Source organism: Malania oleifera, chromosome 2 (assembly GCF_029873635.1).
Source record: "Malania oleifera isolate guangnan ecotype guangnan chromosome 2, ASM2987363v1, whole genome shotgun sequence".
NCBI classification, from domain to species: domain Eukaryota; kingdom Viridiplantae; phylum Streptophyta; class Magnoliopsida; order Santalales; family Ximeniaceae; genus Malania; species Malania oleifera.
The window spans coordinates 66681754-66697233 of NC_080418.1; the positions used below are offsets into that span (position 1 = coordinate 66681754).

The window sequence follows — 15480 nt, forward strand, 5'->3', positions numbered from 1 at the left end:
GGAGCGGATCGTTGGGAAAACGAAGTTGGAAATCATCCCTAGGTTGAGGTAAGACTTTTTAAGCCACACTAGACTTTATGGTAGTTATAGAAATTGATGTACGCATGAAAATACTGATGTTTAGTACTGGGGGTTTTGAGTTTCAGGGTGTTGATCAGGAAGTCATACGGGGGGTTAGCCTAGGATAGTTTGGGGGCTTTCTCAGTAGCCAGGTAAGGGAGTAAATTAAAGCAGTTCTTTTCCACGCAAACTATTATTGATTATGAGTAAATTTATTTTCAGAAAAGCATATGATATACCTATATATTATAGATGAAATGTACGTTTGGGAAATACTGCTATTATGATGAAACGTATATGTATGTATGAGATGATAGAAAAGCACAATTTTAGAATATGAAGTATGACTTTTAACAGAGCATGTGTGGCATGAATATGATTTTACATGAAATGAGATATGATATGTATGCTTTTACGTGTAAAACACATTTTCAGGTATTTTGGAAAGACGAGTTATGCTAGATTGAGTTTGATGAATATATGATAAAAGAGTTATTTTTAGAATGTAAATACCTGAAACGATTCGGCACGAGGCCGTATTTATGTTATCGGTGTGAGGCCGTATTTAGTATGCTATCGGCTCGAGGCCGTATTATTTATGTTATTGGCACGAGGCCGTATTTATTATGCTATCGGCGCTAGGCCGTATTATTATGTTATCGGCACAAGGCCGTATTTATGTTATCGGCGCGAGGCCATATCTATGTTTTTGGCACGAGGCCATGTTGATGTTACGAATGTTCATGTATTATATGTTATTGCAACTAGGATGTTAGTTTAGTTCAGACCAGGAGCTCGGTACAGTAGCTATGGGTAAATTTTGGCACAAGGCCGTATTAGTGCTAACCATCCCACGAGGGGATGGGAGATGAATAGTCGATGTGGCTTTTAGTAGAGTGTGGACGTCCACCTGGCAGTCCGAACCAGGGTGTGGTAGGCTCATCGTACTTACAGACATATTTGATTTGGCAGTGGTTGGCCAGCCATTGTCGGGTCCCGCTTTCGAGCTGCACAACCCGTCATGGGGGGTAATACATGATATTAGCAAGCTATTCATCCTGGGTTGATTTTTTAGTATTACAGTTATAGCAGATGTTTATGTACGTTACGAGTTATTAGCATATATGAAAATGTATGATTATTTCGAATGATATGACAAATGTTTTCCGACTTATGAAATGTACAATATATGTATATTGCACTAAATATTCATGTTGTCACACAGCTGTATTTAGTTTATTTTCCCTTACTAAGAAGTGTCTCACCCCCAACATTATTAAATTTTTTAGGAGCCCCTAAAAGACCGATGGGTCAAGGCCGCCGTTGAGATTAGTGAGATTACCCCGTGAGGAGGGTAAGATTTTGTACTAGGGTTAAAATTATTTTGTGTATGACCCTAGAGATATTTTGATGTATATGAGGATGTATAGTAGTACAGTATATTAATGTTAATAGAAAGCTCTGGTATTATGTTTTGTGGATGGATGTATGGATTTTTATGTTTACTGCTGCTAGGAATTTCACTATGTATGACAGGTGTCCCCATTACCCACGGGTTCGAGATGACCATTTGATTTATTATGTTGTATTTTGTTATATTTTAATGAGGGATGTTACACCATTATCTTACCATTTTTCAGTTGAGCCAGCTAGGCGAGCAGATCAGGCTCGCGGATAGAAAGTACTTAAATCACCCTGGTTATAGGGTGAGTTTTTGTCAAAACTGTATATCTTTTTGAGTAGATGACACTGGAGGGATATTTTTGTATGGTCTGTATATTCTAGATTCTGGTATTGTACAGTTTATGCATAAATGGTTATATGATTTGTGTTTTCACTGTGTAGGAATGTTTATTGTATATATTTAAAAAAAAAATGGATAAAATTTTGAGGTCGTTACATAGTCCAGCTTCGGTCGAAGGGTGTGATGACACCAGATTGTATTGCTTGTTTTGTGAAAATATTGGAACTGTTTTAATTGTTTGAACTGTGCATGTTAGTATGTCATGATAACACTCATATGTCACACACCGATATAATCTGATTCTTCCTTATTGAGAGGTGTCTCACCCCTACTGTATGTACATATTTTTCAGGTCCTTCGAGTTACCGGAACTAGCGTCCTTGTGTTGGGAGCGTAGTGGTCGGTATATTGTAAGAGGTACTTGGGTAAGTACTAGGATTGTTTCGGGTTGTCTTTTGTGGTTTTGGACTGACACTCGGATTGTGTTTTGTATTATGGATCCTAGTTCTTTTGTATAGACTCTGGTATGGTACAATATATGAATAGAAAGACCTTTTTCCGCTGTGTATCTGTAATGTATATGAATGTGTATAGGGTGTATGAGAACCCCACGGGATCGGACCCTCATTCATTGTATTGTGTCATTGTTGATTTGCATGATACAAGGATATGTTAGATTACTTATTCACCCCTAGGTTCCATTACCGGGCTCGGGGCGTGACATACACAGTTTAGTTTCTCCAAAATTTTCTTACTTAAAGTATGTTCGATTTTGCAATATGCCCAAAAATATTTGTTTCCATCTCTCCCTATTGCTCTAAAAATTATTTTTACTCTAGAAAATATCTCTCCTCCTTTTGATCTCGAAAAAAAATTTTGCTCTAGAAAATATCTCTCCCCTTTTGATCTCCTAAAAATTATATTTGCTCTAGTAAATATCTCTCCTTCTATTGACATCAACAAAAAGGTATAAGGAAAAAAAAATGTGAATACTCAAATATCTTACCCCTCTATTGAAAAATTGTATTTCTCCCTCTTTTTAAAAGTATAGCTGTTTGTAGAAACAATTTTCATGGTGAATATACAACAGTATTATAATTAACATTTATATAGGCAAGCAAACAATTCAGTACAATATAGTCCAAAAGTCATGTGTGCATCAACATGTATCAAATATCCATTTAAGAGTTTAACACGCAGTTCTTTATGAATAGCAATTACTTAATTTTAAGTTAAGTTGCTCCCCCTTAGTTATGTACTCCAATATATCTCAAGGCAACTTCTCTATTATGCATCAAGCCTAATTCACATATGATTTGGATAAACCTATCCTCCGGAAGTGGTTTCGTGAATATATCTACCCATTGCGCATCTATGCACATAAACTCAAGTGCCACGTCCTCCTTTTGCACATGATTACGAAGAAAGTGATGTCTAATTTCTATGTGCTTAGTTTGTGAGTGCGATATGTGATTTTTTGAGATATTTATTACACTAGTATTATCACCTTTTATGGGAACAGTTTCATAGTACAATCCATAGTTCATGAGCTGTTGCTTCATATATAGCGTTTGAGTACAACAACTTTTAGCTGCTATGTATTCTGTCTCAGTTGTGGACAATGCAACTTAGTTCTATTTCTTGGATAACCAAGAAACTAGAGATTGTCTTAAAAAGTGACAAGTGTTGCTCGTGCTCTTTCTATCTGCTTTATTATCGATAAAGTTAGCATCATAATAACTGACAATCTCAAGAAAAGTGTACTTAGGATACCATAATCCTAGTTCAATAGTTCCAATAAGGAGGGAAATGTCAATACTCAAAATTTTGTTAAAAAAAACCCCTTAAGACTTGGCTTTACTACAAGATGAGCTAGAACATAGCTAATTATTAAGGTGAGGGCATTTGTAGGCATGAAAAAGTTATCAATGCCTAATAAATAAATAAATAAATAATAAATAAAAATTGTTAATAACAAATTAATCTTCAAATTAAAAAAAAATAAAAAAATACATCTGATTGATTATTTTCACAAGCCAAGGTAATTAAAAAGTGTAAAGGGCCTAAAAAAATAGGCTTCGAACCCTAACATCTAAACATAGGCTAACCCAATAAACATGACTATTTATTTTATTAGACCAAATTCATAGATAAGGACACATGTCAAAATTTGAAGGGCTGTAGGGTTTCATTTAACCCTAATCCTTGCCTATAAAAAATGCCTCACGTTGGCTTCAAAGGGGATAAGAAAGGAAAAGAAAAGAAAAAAACAGAGAAAATAAAATAGAAGAAGAAGTAGGAGAGAACATGGTTTGAAGAAAGGAAGTGACAAACACAAAATCAAAAATCAACCTTTATTTTTGTAGCAACCTCGACAATTGAAGAATACTTGAATTTTGGTTAATTTTGAGAGATCGATTTTTCTTCCAAGCATCTATTGCTCGTGATTAGGCTCACGTTCACAAAAATTGGATTCAGATCCACCTTCTAATGAATTGTCAAATTTCATTGAAACTAATTGTCCCTTGAAGATCCAACATTAACTCATTTGATTGCAACTTTAAGCCTTCAAATTAGCGGATCTCATCAAATAGATCAAAGTTTACACAAATTCACCTTCCATAAATTACCAAATTTATCCTTCGAAAAAAATCCATCACAGGGCTCTCAAATAGACAAAATTCTGTTAAATATTAAAAGATCAAACAAACTCATACTTCATAAATCGTGAAATTGTTCGTTTGGAAGATCCAACATCGACTTATTCAAGAACAACCTCGAGCTTTCAAATTGATAGATCTCATAAAATAGATCAAAGATTAAACAAATTCACTTTTCATAAGTTGTCAATTGATCACTTGAAAGATTCATCACCCACTTCGTCAAATCAATATATCTGGTCAAATTAATCCAAAATCAAACAAATCCAACATTTGAAAATCGTCACATTGATCATTCGGCAAATCAACCATTGTCTTTGGGAACACACTTCTCGAGACTTCGAAATCAATGGATCAACTTTTAAGGAGATTGAATCAAAAAACCACTTTACTTCATTGTAAAACATACAGAGATTGTTCCAATTCATTTATTCATTAAAAAAATGAACGTTTATTCCAATTTTCTTATCTTATTTTTAAAGGTACAAATTTTGTCCTTACCCTATTCATAGAGTAAATATTAAACAATTTGCATTGAAATCATAAAGATTTAAAAAAAAAAAAAATCATAAAATTTAGTAAATATACAATTTTAAATTATCATAAAAAATTCTTAAAATTTGAAAACAGGCCATAAAATTCTTTACACTTATGAAATGTCATAAGAAGATTCTATGAATTTAATAAAGGTTCATAAAAAAATTAAATATGCCATAAAAATAAAAAAATCTTCAAAAAATTTCATCAAATTAAAAAATTATAGAAATTTTATAAATAATTAGAAAATAAAATTCGGTTGGCACCATAAGAATTGGTCCGATTTTCCAAAAATCCGTTGAAATTGTGTATATCAATAATATAGTTTGTGGATTAACACTCCCTCAGTTGTTAGGTCTAAGCTCTTACTTTTATTTTTCAGAATCATAGAGTATATAAATAATTTGCTAAAATCGGAAAAAATTAATCAAAATTGATCATATTTCAACCAATTTTATTGCGGTTTGTCCATCTGAGAATAGAATCGAATTTCAAGAATAAAATAGAGTTGCTGCATCTAGTTTACAGAATCACGAAGAACTGTATTTTATCCGGAATCCTATTTCCACAATTGGGGGAATCCCAAATATAGACCAGAATCGTTCCGCATTCCATGGAATCGACCCATTTCCCATAGTACCCTACCTCCCAATCTGCCCTTCTTTCCAGTTCTTCATTCTTCCTCCTCCTCTCTATCTTTCTCGCTCACCGTCGCTCCTACAGTGGCCCCTCTCCGCCGCCGCCGTGAGCCCTTGCCGTCGTAAGCCCTCTTTCACCGCCAACATCAAAACAACGGCTCTGCAATAGCGAGTAACCAAACCAGCGACGCATCTCCAGCGAGGTTGTTTCCCAAATACCGTTACCCATTTGGACTCCCGTCCGCTCCCCTGTTCCAAACCTTCAATCAGCAGCCATGGTCGGAAATCATGGGTAATCGGAATCGACAGCCATGGTCGGACAAACTCTCAGGTGAAATTGGCAGCATTTCAAGCGATCGAAATCGGCATCCATTTCAGCCCATAAGCAAGTTGCAGCTCAAGAGGGTAATCGAAATCGACACACATAATCGGAAATGGTTTTGATCAAGGCTTTGATTTGTTGCTGAAAAACGCTTGATTATAGTTGTTTGAATCAGGTTCACAATCTAGTTGTTCATTTTCTAATCCTTGATCTAATGGATTTCGCGTGAAATTTATGCAATGCTACAGAAATTATGTTGATTAGGTTTTATTGTAGAAGAGCATCATGCTTATTTGTAAATTTGGAGTGTGCTATAGCTTGTATTTTCAGATTATGTGAACCAAACGCCCCCTTAAACAGTATATGCTCTATGGATTGACTTCCATTTTTGGCATAATTTTTTTAGAGAACTGCAGATATTTTGCGAACTTATTGATGCCAAACATTAGCTGAAACATGTGGCGAGGAACTGAATCGTTTCTTTGTCCGACCACCGACCATGAACATATGATTGAATTTCACAATTTGGGTTTAGTATGATTCTTCTCTCTTATTATTATTATTATTATTATTATTTAATTACATAGTTTGGCTCCGTATTTACTCAACAATGTTTTGGCCTGTTTCCGTGGGTTCAATTTCAGTGTTCTTGATGAAATTATAATAATGTGGTTAAGGTTTATCCAGAATATGCATTTCCCCATTGTTTGGTTGCTGATGAATGCAAGGAATGGAAAAGAAACTTACATGTTAGTTCTGTGTTTCATCATCCGGCATTACAAGAAATTCAAAATTTGTGTAAAATACATTTTGCTTGTGGTGAGGGTAGGTTTCAATTTGTCCACCTGGGACTTAATGTTTTACACTTGAACAACCTGCTGTTTTACACTTGAACAACCTGCGCTTTAGTGCTTCCATTTTTCATCGTTTCAGTCCGTTAACTACCTATACCATTCAAGTTATTCTAATAATGAAATTAGGGTAAAATTGGGGGAAGTTGGAGCTAGGGCTTGCATAAAAGTTTTAAGTAGCCGAAGGTGATATAACAGGGCATTTTACTGTGCTGACAGCATATGAGCAAGTGGTTTCCTCTCCTCTCTAGGTGGCTAGAGTTGTATTAAGGTCATGTTGGTGCCTTGGTGGTGGCGGTTGTGTGCAAGTGGTTGCAATAGTAGTGCTTGCATGGTGGTGTGCATGTGTGGCTGTGAGTGGAGGAGAAAGGAAGGGGCGGTGGTGGCTAGGATTTAGATGGCCATGGGGCTGCTCTCGTTTTGATGCTAGGGATGTTGCAACGGGCTGTTGCTGTCGTGAAGCCTATAATGTCTGATATTGCACCCTCTCAATATAGGTGGGTAATGACATAAACCATACAAAATGGAGAAAACTGTATCCATTAAGTGTAAACTTGAACCATAGGGGGGTAAACTGAAAATGGCCAAACCACGAGGGGAAAGTGTATTTAACCCTGAAAATCTGCACAATTCCTTCTATCAAGCATGTGTAGTTTGTGTCTTCAATCAACAGTACACTCTTTTCAAAAGAAACATTTGTTGAGACCGGAGCTTGGTTCATTGGAAAAGTTTGAGATTCAAAATAAAGATTTTTCCTCACTTGTCATTTGTTTTAAATAATTTGGAATGTAACTCTAGTTGCCTTTTGCTAGGTGTTCTTGGCTGGGAACATCACACAAGGCTCAAACTTAGCTAGGAAAATAGTGTATATGGTGGGTTTTCTTGTGCATGGAGATGTCACTTTCCTCAAACAATTTGCTGGAAATAGAAATATGAGTTAAAGGAAAAGTCTCGTCCTTTTGTGGGATTAACCTTGTTTTATGTAGTTGTAGGGTTGTGTAATTCCCTTTTGATGAGCCATAGCGGCATAAAGCTGAAGGTTATTCTGAGCTTGAGGACGAGACAACCAATTGTCTTATATTTCAAGGCCTTGTGACTCCATATCATAGGATTGACACCATGACCCATGCTATCATTTTGATTATTAGAAAAATGTTTTTTGGTGTGATCTTTGAATCATCCTTTATAAATTTTAAAATCCCAAGTATCTTTGTGAATACTAAGTAAATTAGGAAAGTGGGTAAATGTAGAAGATTATATACTATTTTGTAGGGGGATTATTTCCTTGTTTAGAATTGTTGATTGGATTATATAATGTAATATTGAGATGTACATAATCAGAAGAAGAAATATAGAAATTTATTCTATCTTCATGGTATCAGAGCTAGGGTTTCTAAACCTTAATTAGCAATGGAAGACGGCGCCGTCAATAGCAGAGGGTCGAGCTCCTCTGCAACTCTTGACGGCGACTGTGAAGTTACCTTCATCGTGGGTTCGAATGGGCTAGACAACTCAGCCTTCCCACTCTCGGTGGAGAGATTGAATAGAAAAAATTTCCGTGAATGGGCTCAGTCCATCAAACTAGTGATTGGAGGTAAAGGAAGGTTGGGATACCTTATCGGAGAAAGGAAGAAGCCAGCCTCAACCAACGTAGCCACTCTGCTAAATGGAAATATGAAAATTCCATGGTGACTGCATGGCTCGTAAACTCGATGAAGCCCATGATTAGCAAGATTTACCTGTTTTTACCAATGGCGAAGGATGTCTGGGATGCTATTCGTGAGACGTACTCTGATGTTGAAAGCTACTCCCAGATTTTCGAGATAAAGACTCGATTGTGGCAGTTGCGGCAAGGAGAGAGAGATGTCACCGCTACTTCATGGAGATGACAACTCTCTGGTAGGAGCTTGACCTAAGTGTCGATGAAAAGTGGGAATGCCTTGGCAACAACATTTGCTATAAGAAGAGTCTCGAAAACGAACGAGTCTTTGAGTTCTTGGCTGGCCTCAACTGTGACTTGGACGATGTGCGAGGAAGGATCCTTGGCCGATGCCCCCTTCGTTCTACCCGAGAGGTATTCATAGAGGTAAGGCGTGAAGAGAGCCGTCGTAGCGTGATGATGAAAGGACCAACCGGACACACAGGGGATGAAATATCGGCCCTGCTCTCGAGAAATCGCAGTATTATGACAAAGGTTCCGACCGGACATACAGGGGATGAAATATCAGCCCTTAACTCGCGAAATAATGAGGTATCGGCCCTAATCTTACGAAATTCTATGGGTACAGGATAAAGGACACATAAAGGGAAACTATGGTGTGAGCATTGTTGCAAGCCAAGCCGTTCAAAAGATACCTGCTGGGAGATTCATGGAAAACCTGCAGATTGGAAGCCGAGACAATATAAAAAAAATCGTGGGTATCAAGCTACCACTGACAGTTCAACTGAAAAATCACAAGGTGAAAAAACCAATAATACCACTCCAAGTAGTGCATTCAACCCTGAGCAGTTGATTAGCTATATGAAATGTTTTTCTTAATTCAAACATCGGGTTAGTCTTCCATTGGTTCTCTAGCTCACCGAGGTAATTATTTGTCTGCATTAAATAGTATATCCTGTTACAAATCACCATGGATCTGATCATATGACTGGTTCTTATCAATTGTTTTCATCCTATTCACCATATGCTGGAAATCTGAGAGTCAAAATTGCAGATGGTTCTCTCTCACCATTTGCCGGTAAAGGAAGTATTCGCATATCTGACTCTGTAACTTTAAAATCTGTCCTACATGTTCCCAAGTTATCTTGCAATTTGTTATCCATCAGCCAGTTAACAAAAGACTCCAATTGCTCTGCTAAATTTGTTTCATCTCATTGTGTTTTTCAGGACCTATCATCGGGGAAGACGATTGGCACTGCTAAGGCGTATGAGAGACTCTACTACTTTGAGGAGGCAAGGTTGAGTGAACAATGTAATATTGCAATTTGTATTCTGCATCTATTTCTAGAGATAGTAAACTTTTGTTATGGCATTCTAGGATGGGTCACCCAAATTTTCAATATTTAAAACGTTTGTTTCTGTCTATCTGTTCAAATAAAATGTCTTCTAAGTTTCAATGTGAAGTGTGTGAACTTGCAAAATACCGGCGTACTTCTTTCCCAACATCCATATACAAACCATCCCGCCCATTTACTATGATTCACAGTGATTTGTAGGGACACTTGAGATCCCTCAATCGCACCTATACGAAATGGTTTGTTACTTTTATTGATAACCATACTCGTCTTTGTTGGGTTTACTTGTTGAAAGATAAAACTGAAGTCCGTTCCATTTTTGTCAGTTTTCATTTCATGATTCAAACATAATTCTAGACTCACATTCAAATTTTACGTACTGATAATGGTACGGAATATTTTAATGATATTTTGGGAACTTATCTTCATGAAAATGAGATTGTTCATCAGAGTTCTTATGTGGATACCCCTCAACAAAATGGGGTTGCTGAACAAAAAAACAGACATATACTTGAAGTAGCTCGGGCATTGATGTTCACTACAAACATGAAAAAATATTTTTGGGGAGATGCCATCTTAACAGATACACATCTCATTAATCGAATGCCTAGTCGAGTACTTTCCTTGCCACTCCTCTCCAGATATTCCAAGAACATTTTCCTACCTCTGGACTCCCCTCCAATCTTTCGCTAAAAATCTTTGGCTGCACTATATATGTTCATGTTCATGCTCACCATCGGGATAAATTGGATCCTTGTGCCGTTAAATGTGTCTTCATTGGTCACTCCCCTACCCTGAAAGGCTACAAATGCTATGACCTTGTCTCAAAAAAGATGTTTGTTAGCCTTGATGTCACATTCTTTGAAACCACTCCTTATTTTCCAAAGACCTCTCTTCAGGGAGAGAAATAGAGTGAAGATCGGTTCTTTGACTTCTTTACTACTGAATTTGTGCCATCTATTGAGTCTCCCATTGCTTCATTCCCGGACCCATCTACTGAGCCTCCCATTGCTTCACTTCTTGACTTGTCAAACACAAAAAAACACTTAACCTTAGGGGGAGATGCAGGAAAGCAAAACAACACAGACATACTTGTTTACTCAAGAAAGCCAAACACAAAGAACAGGGAGAATCTCATGCCTGAGGCACGAAGAGCGTTGGAACTGGTGATGGCTCCGAACAACCATGAGTCCACGCCTAATCCCGATTTGGTAATAGATAGTCATGAGCTCTCTTCTGATAATCGTGTACCCGATGACATCAATTTACCTATTGAAGTTAGAAAACAAACCAGGTCATGTACTCAATATCCTTGGTCTAAATACATGTCTTATAAAAGCTTGTCTATAGGATATCGTGCTTTTGCCTCTAACCTTGATAGGATGAGAATTCCAAAGAATATTCAGGAAGCTCTGGAAATACCTAAATGGAGGGAGGTTGTCATGGAGGAAATGTGAGCCCTAGAGAAAAGTGGAACTTGGGATGTAATGAATTTGTAGAGAGGGAAGAAACCTGTTGGTTGTAAATGGGTCTTTACAGTGAAATATAAATCTGATGGGACAGTTGAACGATATAAATCTAGACTCGTTGCAAAAGGATTTACACAGACTTATGGCATTGACTATACGGAGACATTTGCACCAGTGGCAAACTTGAATACAGTTTGGGTCCTTTTATCCTTGGCAGCCAACTTAGATTGGCCACTGCAACGACTTGACATTAAGAATGCATTTTTAAATGGCAAGTTAGAAGAAGAAGTCTACATGACAATACCACCAGGCTTTAGTAAGAAAGGTGAAAAAAATAGAGTGTGTAAACTCAAGAAGTCCTTGTATGGACTCAAGCAATCTCCCAGAGCATGGTTCGACAGATTTGCAAAAGTAATAAAGAACCAAGGATATCGACAAGAGCAATCAGATCACACCCTGTTCTTCCAATAGTCTTAAAGGGGTAAGAGAACAATTCTTAAAGTGTATGTTGATGACATAATCTTAATTGGGGATGATACAGTAGAGATGGAAAGATTGAAGAAAGTTCTAACTACTGAATTTGAAGTTAAAGACTTGGGACAAATGCGATACTTCTTGGGCATGGAAGTTGCTAGAACGAAAAAGGGTATTAGTGTCTCTCAGCGAAAGTATATCACTGATCTCCTAATTGAAACTGACATGCTTGGATGCAAACCTAGTGAAACCCCGACTGAAACTGTAAAGAGGGTCGAAGACTATGGAATTCCAGTTGAAAAGGAGAGGTATCATAGATTGGTTGGTAAGCTAATCTACCTATCACGTACCAGACCAGATATTGCATTTGCAGTTAGTGTGATAAACCAACACATGCATTCACCAAAAGAAGCTCATTTAGATGCTGTGTACAAGATCCTTCGATATCTTAAGGGCTCCCTGGGCAAAGGACTCTTCTTCAAGAAATGTGAAAGCAAGGAAGTAGTGATCTTTACAGATGCAGATTGGGCAAAATCAGTGGAAGATAGAAGGTCCACCATTGGTTATTGCACATTTGTCTGGGGAAATCTGGTAACTTGGAGAAGCAAAAAACAGAATGTAGTGGCTCGTAGTAGTGCTGAAGCTGAGTTTAGGGCAGTTGCTCAAGGAATATGTGAAGGACTGTGGTTACGGAAACTCTTGGAAGAACTACAGGTCTCGTTGAAATTTCCTATCAAACTCTATTGTGACAACAAAGCGGCCATTAGTATCTCTCTCATTTCGGTTCAACATGACTGGACTAAACATGTGGAAGTGGACCGACATTTTATCAAAGAGAAAGTTGAAGAAGGAACTATCTGTATGACTTATGTACCCACCAAGGAACAAACTGCAAATATCTTTACTAAAGGGTTGGCACTACAGAACTCTGATGATCTCATTAGCAAGTTGGAGATGATTAATATCTATGATCCAACTTGAGGTGGAGTGTTAAAATCCCAAGTATCTTTGTGAATAATGAGTAAATTAGGAAAGTGGGTAAATGTAGAAGATTATATATTATTCTGTAGGGGTATTATTTCCTTGTTTAGAATAGTTGGTTGTATTATATAATGTAAGATTGAGATGTACATAATAAGAAGAAGAAATTGAAAAATTTATTCTATCTTCAATAAATTATTTTCTCATCAATGAAATCATATATGCAACCATTTTGACTTGTTGATTCCATGAATAGGTAGATAAAAATGGCAAGATGGGTTTTCCTCCCTTTCTGTCTTGTAGACGTGAGAGGTAGGGGTGGTGGGTTTCTTTTGTGTATGGGCCTTCTAGACCTACTCTTAGGAGCTATTTTGGGATGATTATACTCTATTTTTGGTCTTTGTTCCCCTAGGTGTATTGTTGGTGGTGATTTTAATGTTGTTAGACTCTTGCAGGAATAAAGGGGGAGGGAGGGTTACCTTGAGCATGCAACATTTTGATACGTTTATTGGGGAGTGTGGTTTGAGAGATCTCCATTTGGGTAACCCTTGCTATTCTTGGTTTGTTGGTAGTTCTATGTCTGTTGCTAGTTGGCTTGATAGGTTTTTCTTTTGCATTGAGTTAGAGTGTTTGAGGATAAGTTTTTGAAACTTTCCCAAATTGTTCTACCTAGACTTGCGTCTCAACACTTTATTGTTTTTTTTGGTTGGAATCTAGCAAGGTCTCTTGGGCCCAACTCCTCTTTGTTTTGAAAATATATTGTTGGATCATGAATCTTTTCATTCTTTGGCTAGGAATTCTTGGAATGAGGATTGGCGTGGGAAGGTTTCAAGTTTATGAGGAAGCTTATGCGTTTGAAAGAGACTTTGAAGATGTGGAATCAGGAGGTGTTTGGAGTTATTACGATTAGCAAGGCCAACATCTTTGGTGAGTTAGATTATCTAGATAGAAAAGAAGAAGATGCAAATCTTTTGAAGAGTGAGGAGGTGAATAGGATTTTGTTGAAGAATGAGTTAGAAGACTTGATCTTTAAGGAAATAAGAAATTGGAGACAAAAGACTTTAAATGGGTTAAAGATGCTGACCATAGTTTAAATTTTTTTCATAGGTTAGCTAGGAGGAAGTGCTTGATTGGGGAATTGGATTTGTATAAAGGTGAGGTCATCTAAGATCGCTCTTCGATTGCTTCTAAGGTCATTAATTTTTGCTCTAACCTTTACACTGAGGAGGATGTCTTTAGACCGATGATCGAGGGGCTAGAGTGGAATCCCATTTTTGGATATAAGATGTTTTGATTGGAAAGATAGTTTAAGGAGGAGAAAGTGAGGGGTATTGTATTTAGGACGGAGAGGGATAAGGCTTCGAGGTCAGGTGGATTTAATATGATTTTCTTTTCAAGGTTGTTGGGAAGTGATTGAAGGGCATTTGATTGAGGTGTTTAATGAATTTTAAATCTTCATCCCCTTACCTTTTCACTTGGAACAACATTCTTTGGAGGGATAAGGTGATTGGGAAGATTCGGGCCTTTGTATGGACTTGGAAAGCATTAACACACAATATGCTTCTGCGAAGAAGGCCCGCATTGTGTGTTGTGGATGCAATGAAACAAGCACCCATTCCTTCATGCATTGCGGGTGGCAATGCTGCTTTGGAATTCCCTCTTTTCTTATGCAGGAAAGAGAGTGGCTTTGTGAAAAGTGGGAGAGTTTCTATTGAATAAATTCAGGGGCTTTGGAAAAAGATAGAAATGGTAGAGCTATTTGGAGTGCGGCAGTTTTTACCATTCTTTGGACCTTGTAGATTGAGAGGAGTGCTAGGATTTCTAAAGGTCACGCAACCTGCTCACTGCTAGTATGAGATAGAGGGGGTGTTTGTTTGATTTGAATGACCTTTGAATAGAGGTTATGTCTAAATTGTTTCACTAAGATAGTTAGACATTAGACCGCTTGGTGGTTGCTTTGAATTTTCTTAAAATTTGTATGATAGAATCAGACTTAGAAACATGTTTGATTTTCTTTTTTCCAATTTTATCCCTTCTAAAAATTGAAAATGACAAAAAACTCAACACCTTAAGTGGTTAAAATTAAATAATAAAATTTATTTTAGTTTAAAAATAATTATATTATTTTTACTTATTAACTAAGTATTTGACAAGAAAATATTATTATTTTATTAAATTAAAAAGTTTAATTTATGTAATTGTTTATTAATTTTATCAAATATTTATACTTCTAAGAGTTACGAAGGTTAAAATTCAAAAGCAAACACATATTTAGATATTAGATACCAAGCAGTTAAAATAGTTAAAATGTTCAATATTTAGATCTAGTGACCAGTTCAAGTTGAATTCAGTGGTTCACGAAATCATATATGAATTTAGGGTTCAACACTTAACACTTAGTTTTTACCAAACACCCCCAGAGTGATATTCCTCGCCCCCTTTTGGGTGCACTCTCTTGGGTTCTTTTTGGGGGATTGCCCCTATCCAATCTCAAAAGAGATTGGATGGCAGTGCTTTTGTACTTAAGTACTCTTTTTGTTACTAGTTATTTATTTATTTTTTTGGTGTATTTTTTTTCTGTTCTGAATCTTTGGGGAGGACTCATTATTCTCCAAGTCTTGTACTCTACTTTTTGGATATTAATAAAATTTTTTTCTTTAATCTAAAAAAAATGTTTGATGAATTTTTTTGGAATGGGATTTTGAGTAAGAGCATTAATTCCACCTTTA

At 36.8% G+C, this 15480-nt stretch overlaps 1 protein-coding gene across 8 annotated transcripts in view; it reads left to right on the forward strand.

Moving 5' to 3' along the window:
- The first annotated feature begins 5342 nt into the window (after positions 1-5342).
- LOC131149486 (phospholipid-transporting ATPase 2) overlaps positions 5343-15480 on the forward strand; it is a 155269-nt gene continuing 145131 nt past the window's right edge. For 2 of the 8 annotated variants that reach the window (XM_058099951.1, XM_058099953.1), the window contains exon 1: positions 5433-6136. The gene's annotated coding sequence lies outside the window, so the exon portion shown is untranslated. Of the gene's footprint in view, positions 6137-9699; positions 9785-15480 lie in introns of all 8 variants that reach the window. The other 6 variants (XM_058099946.1, XM_058099952.1, XM_058099949.1 and 3 more) reach the window with 5 other exon arrangements.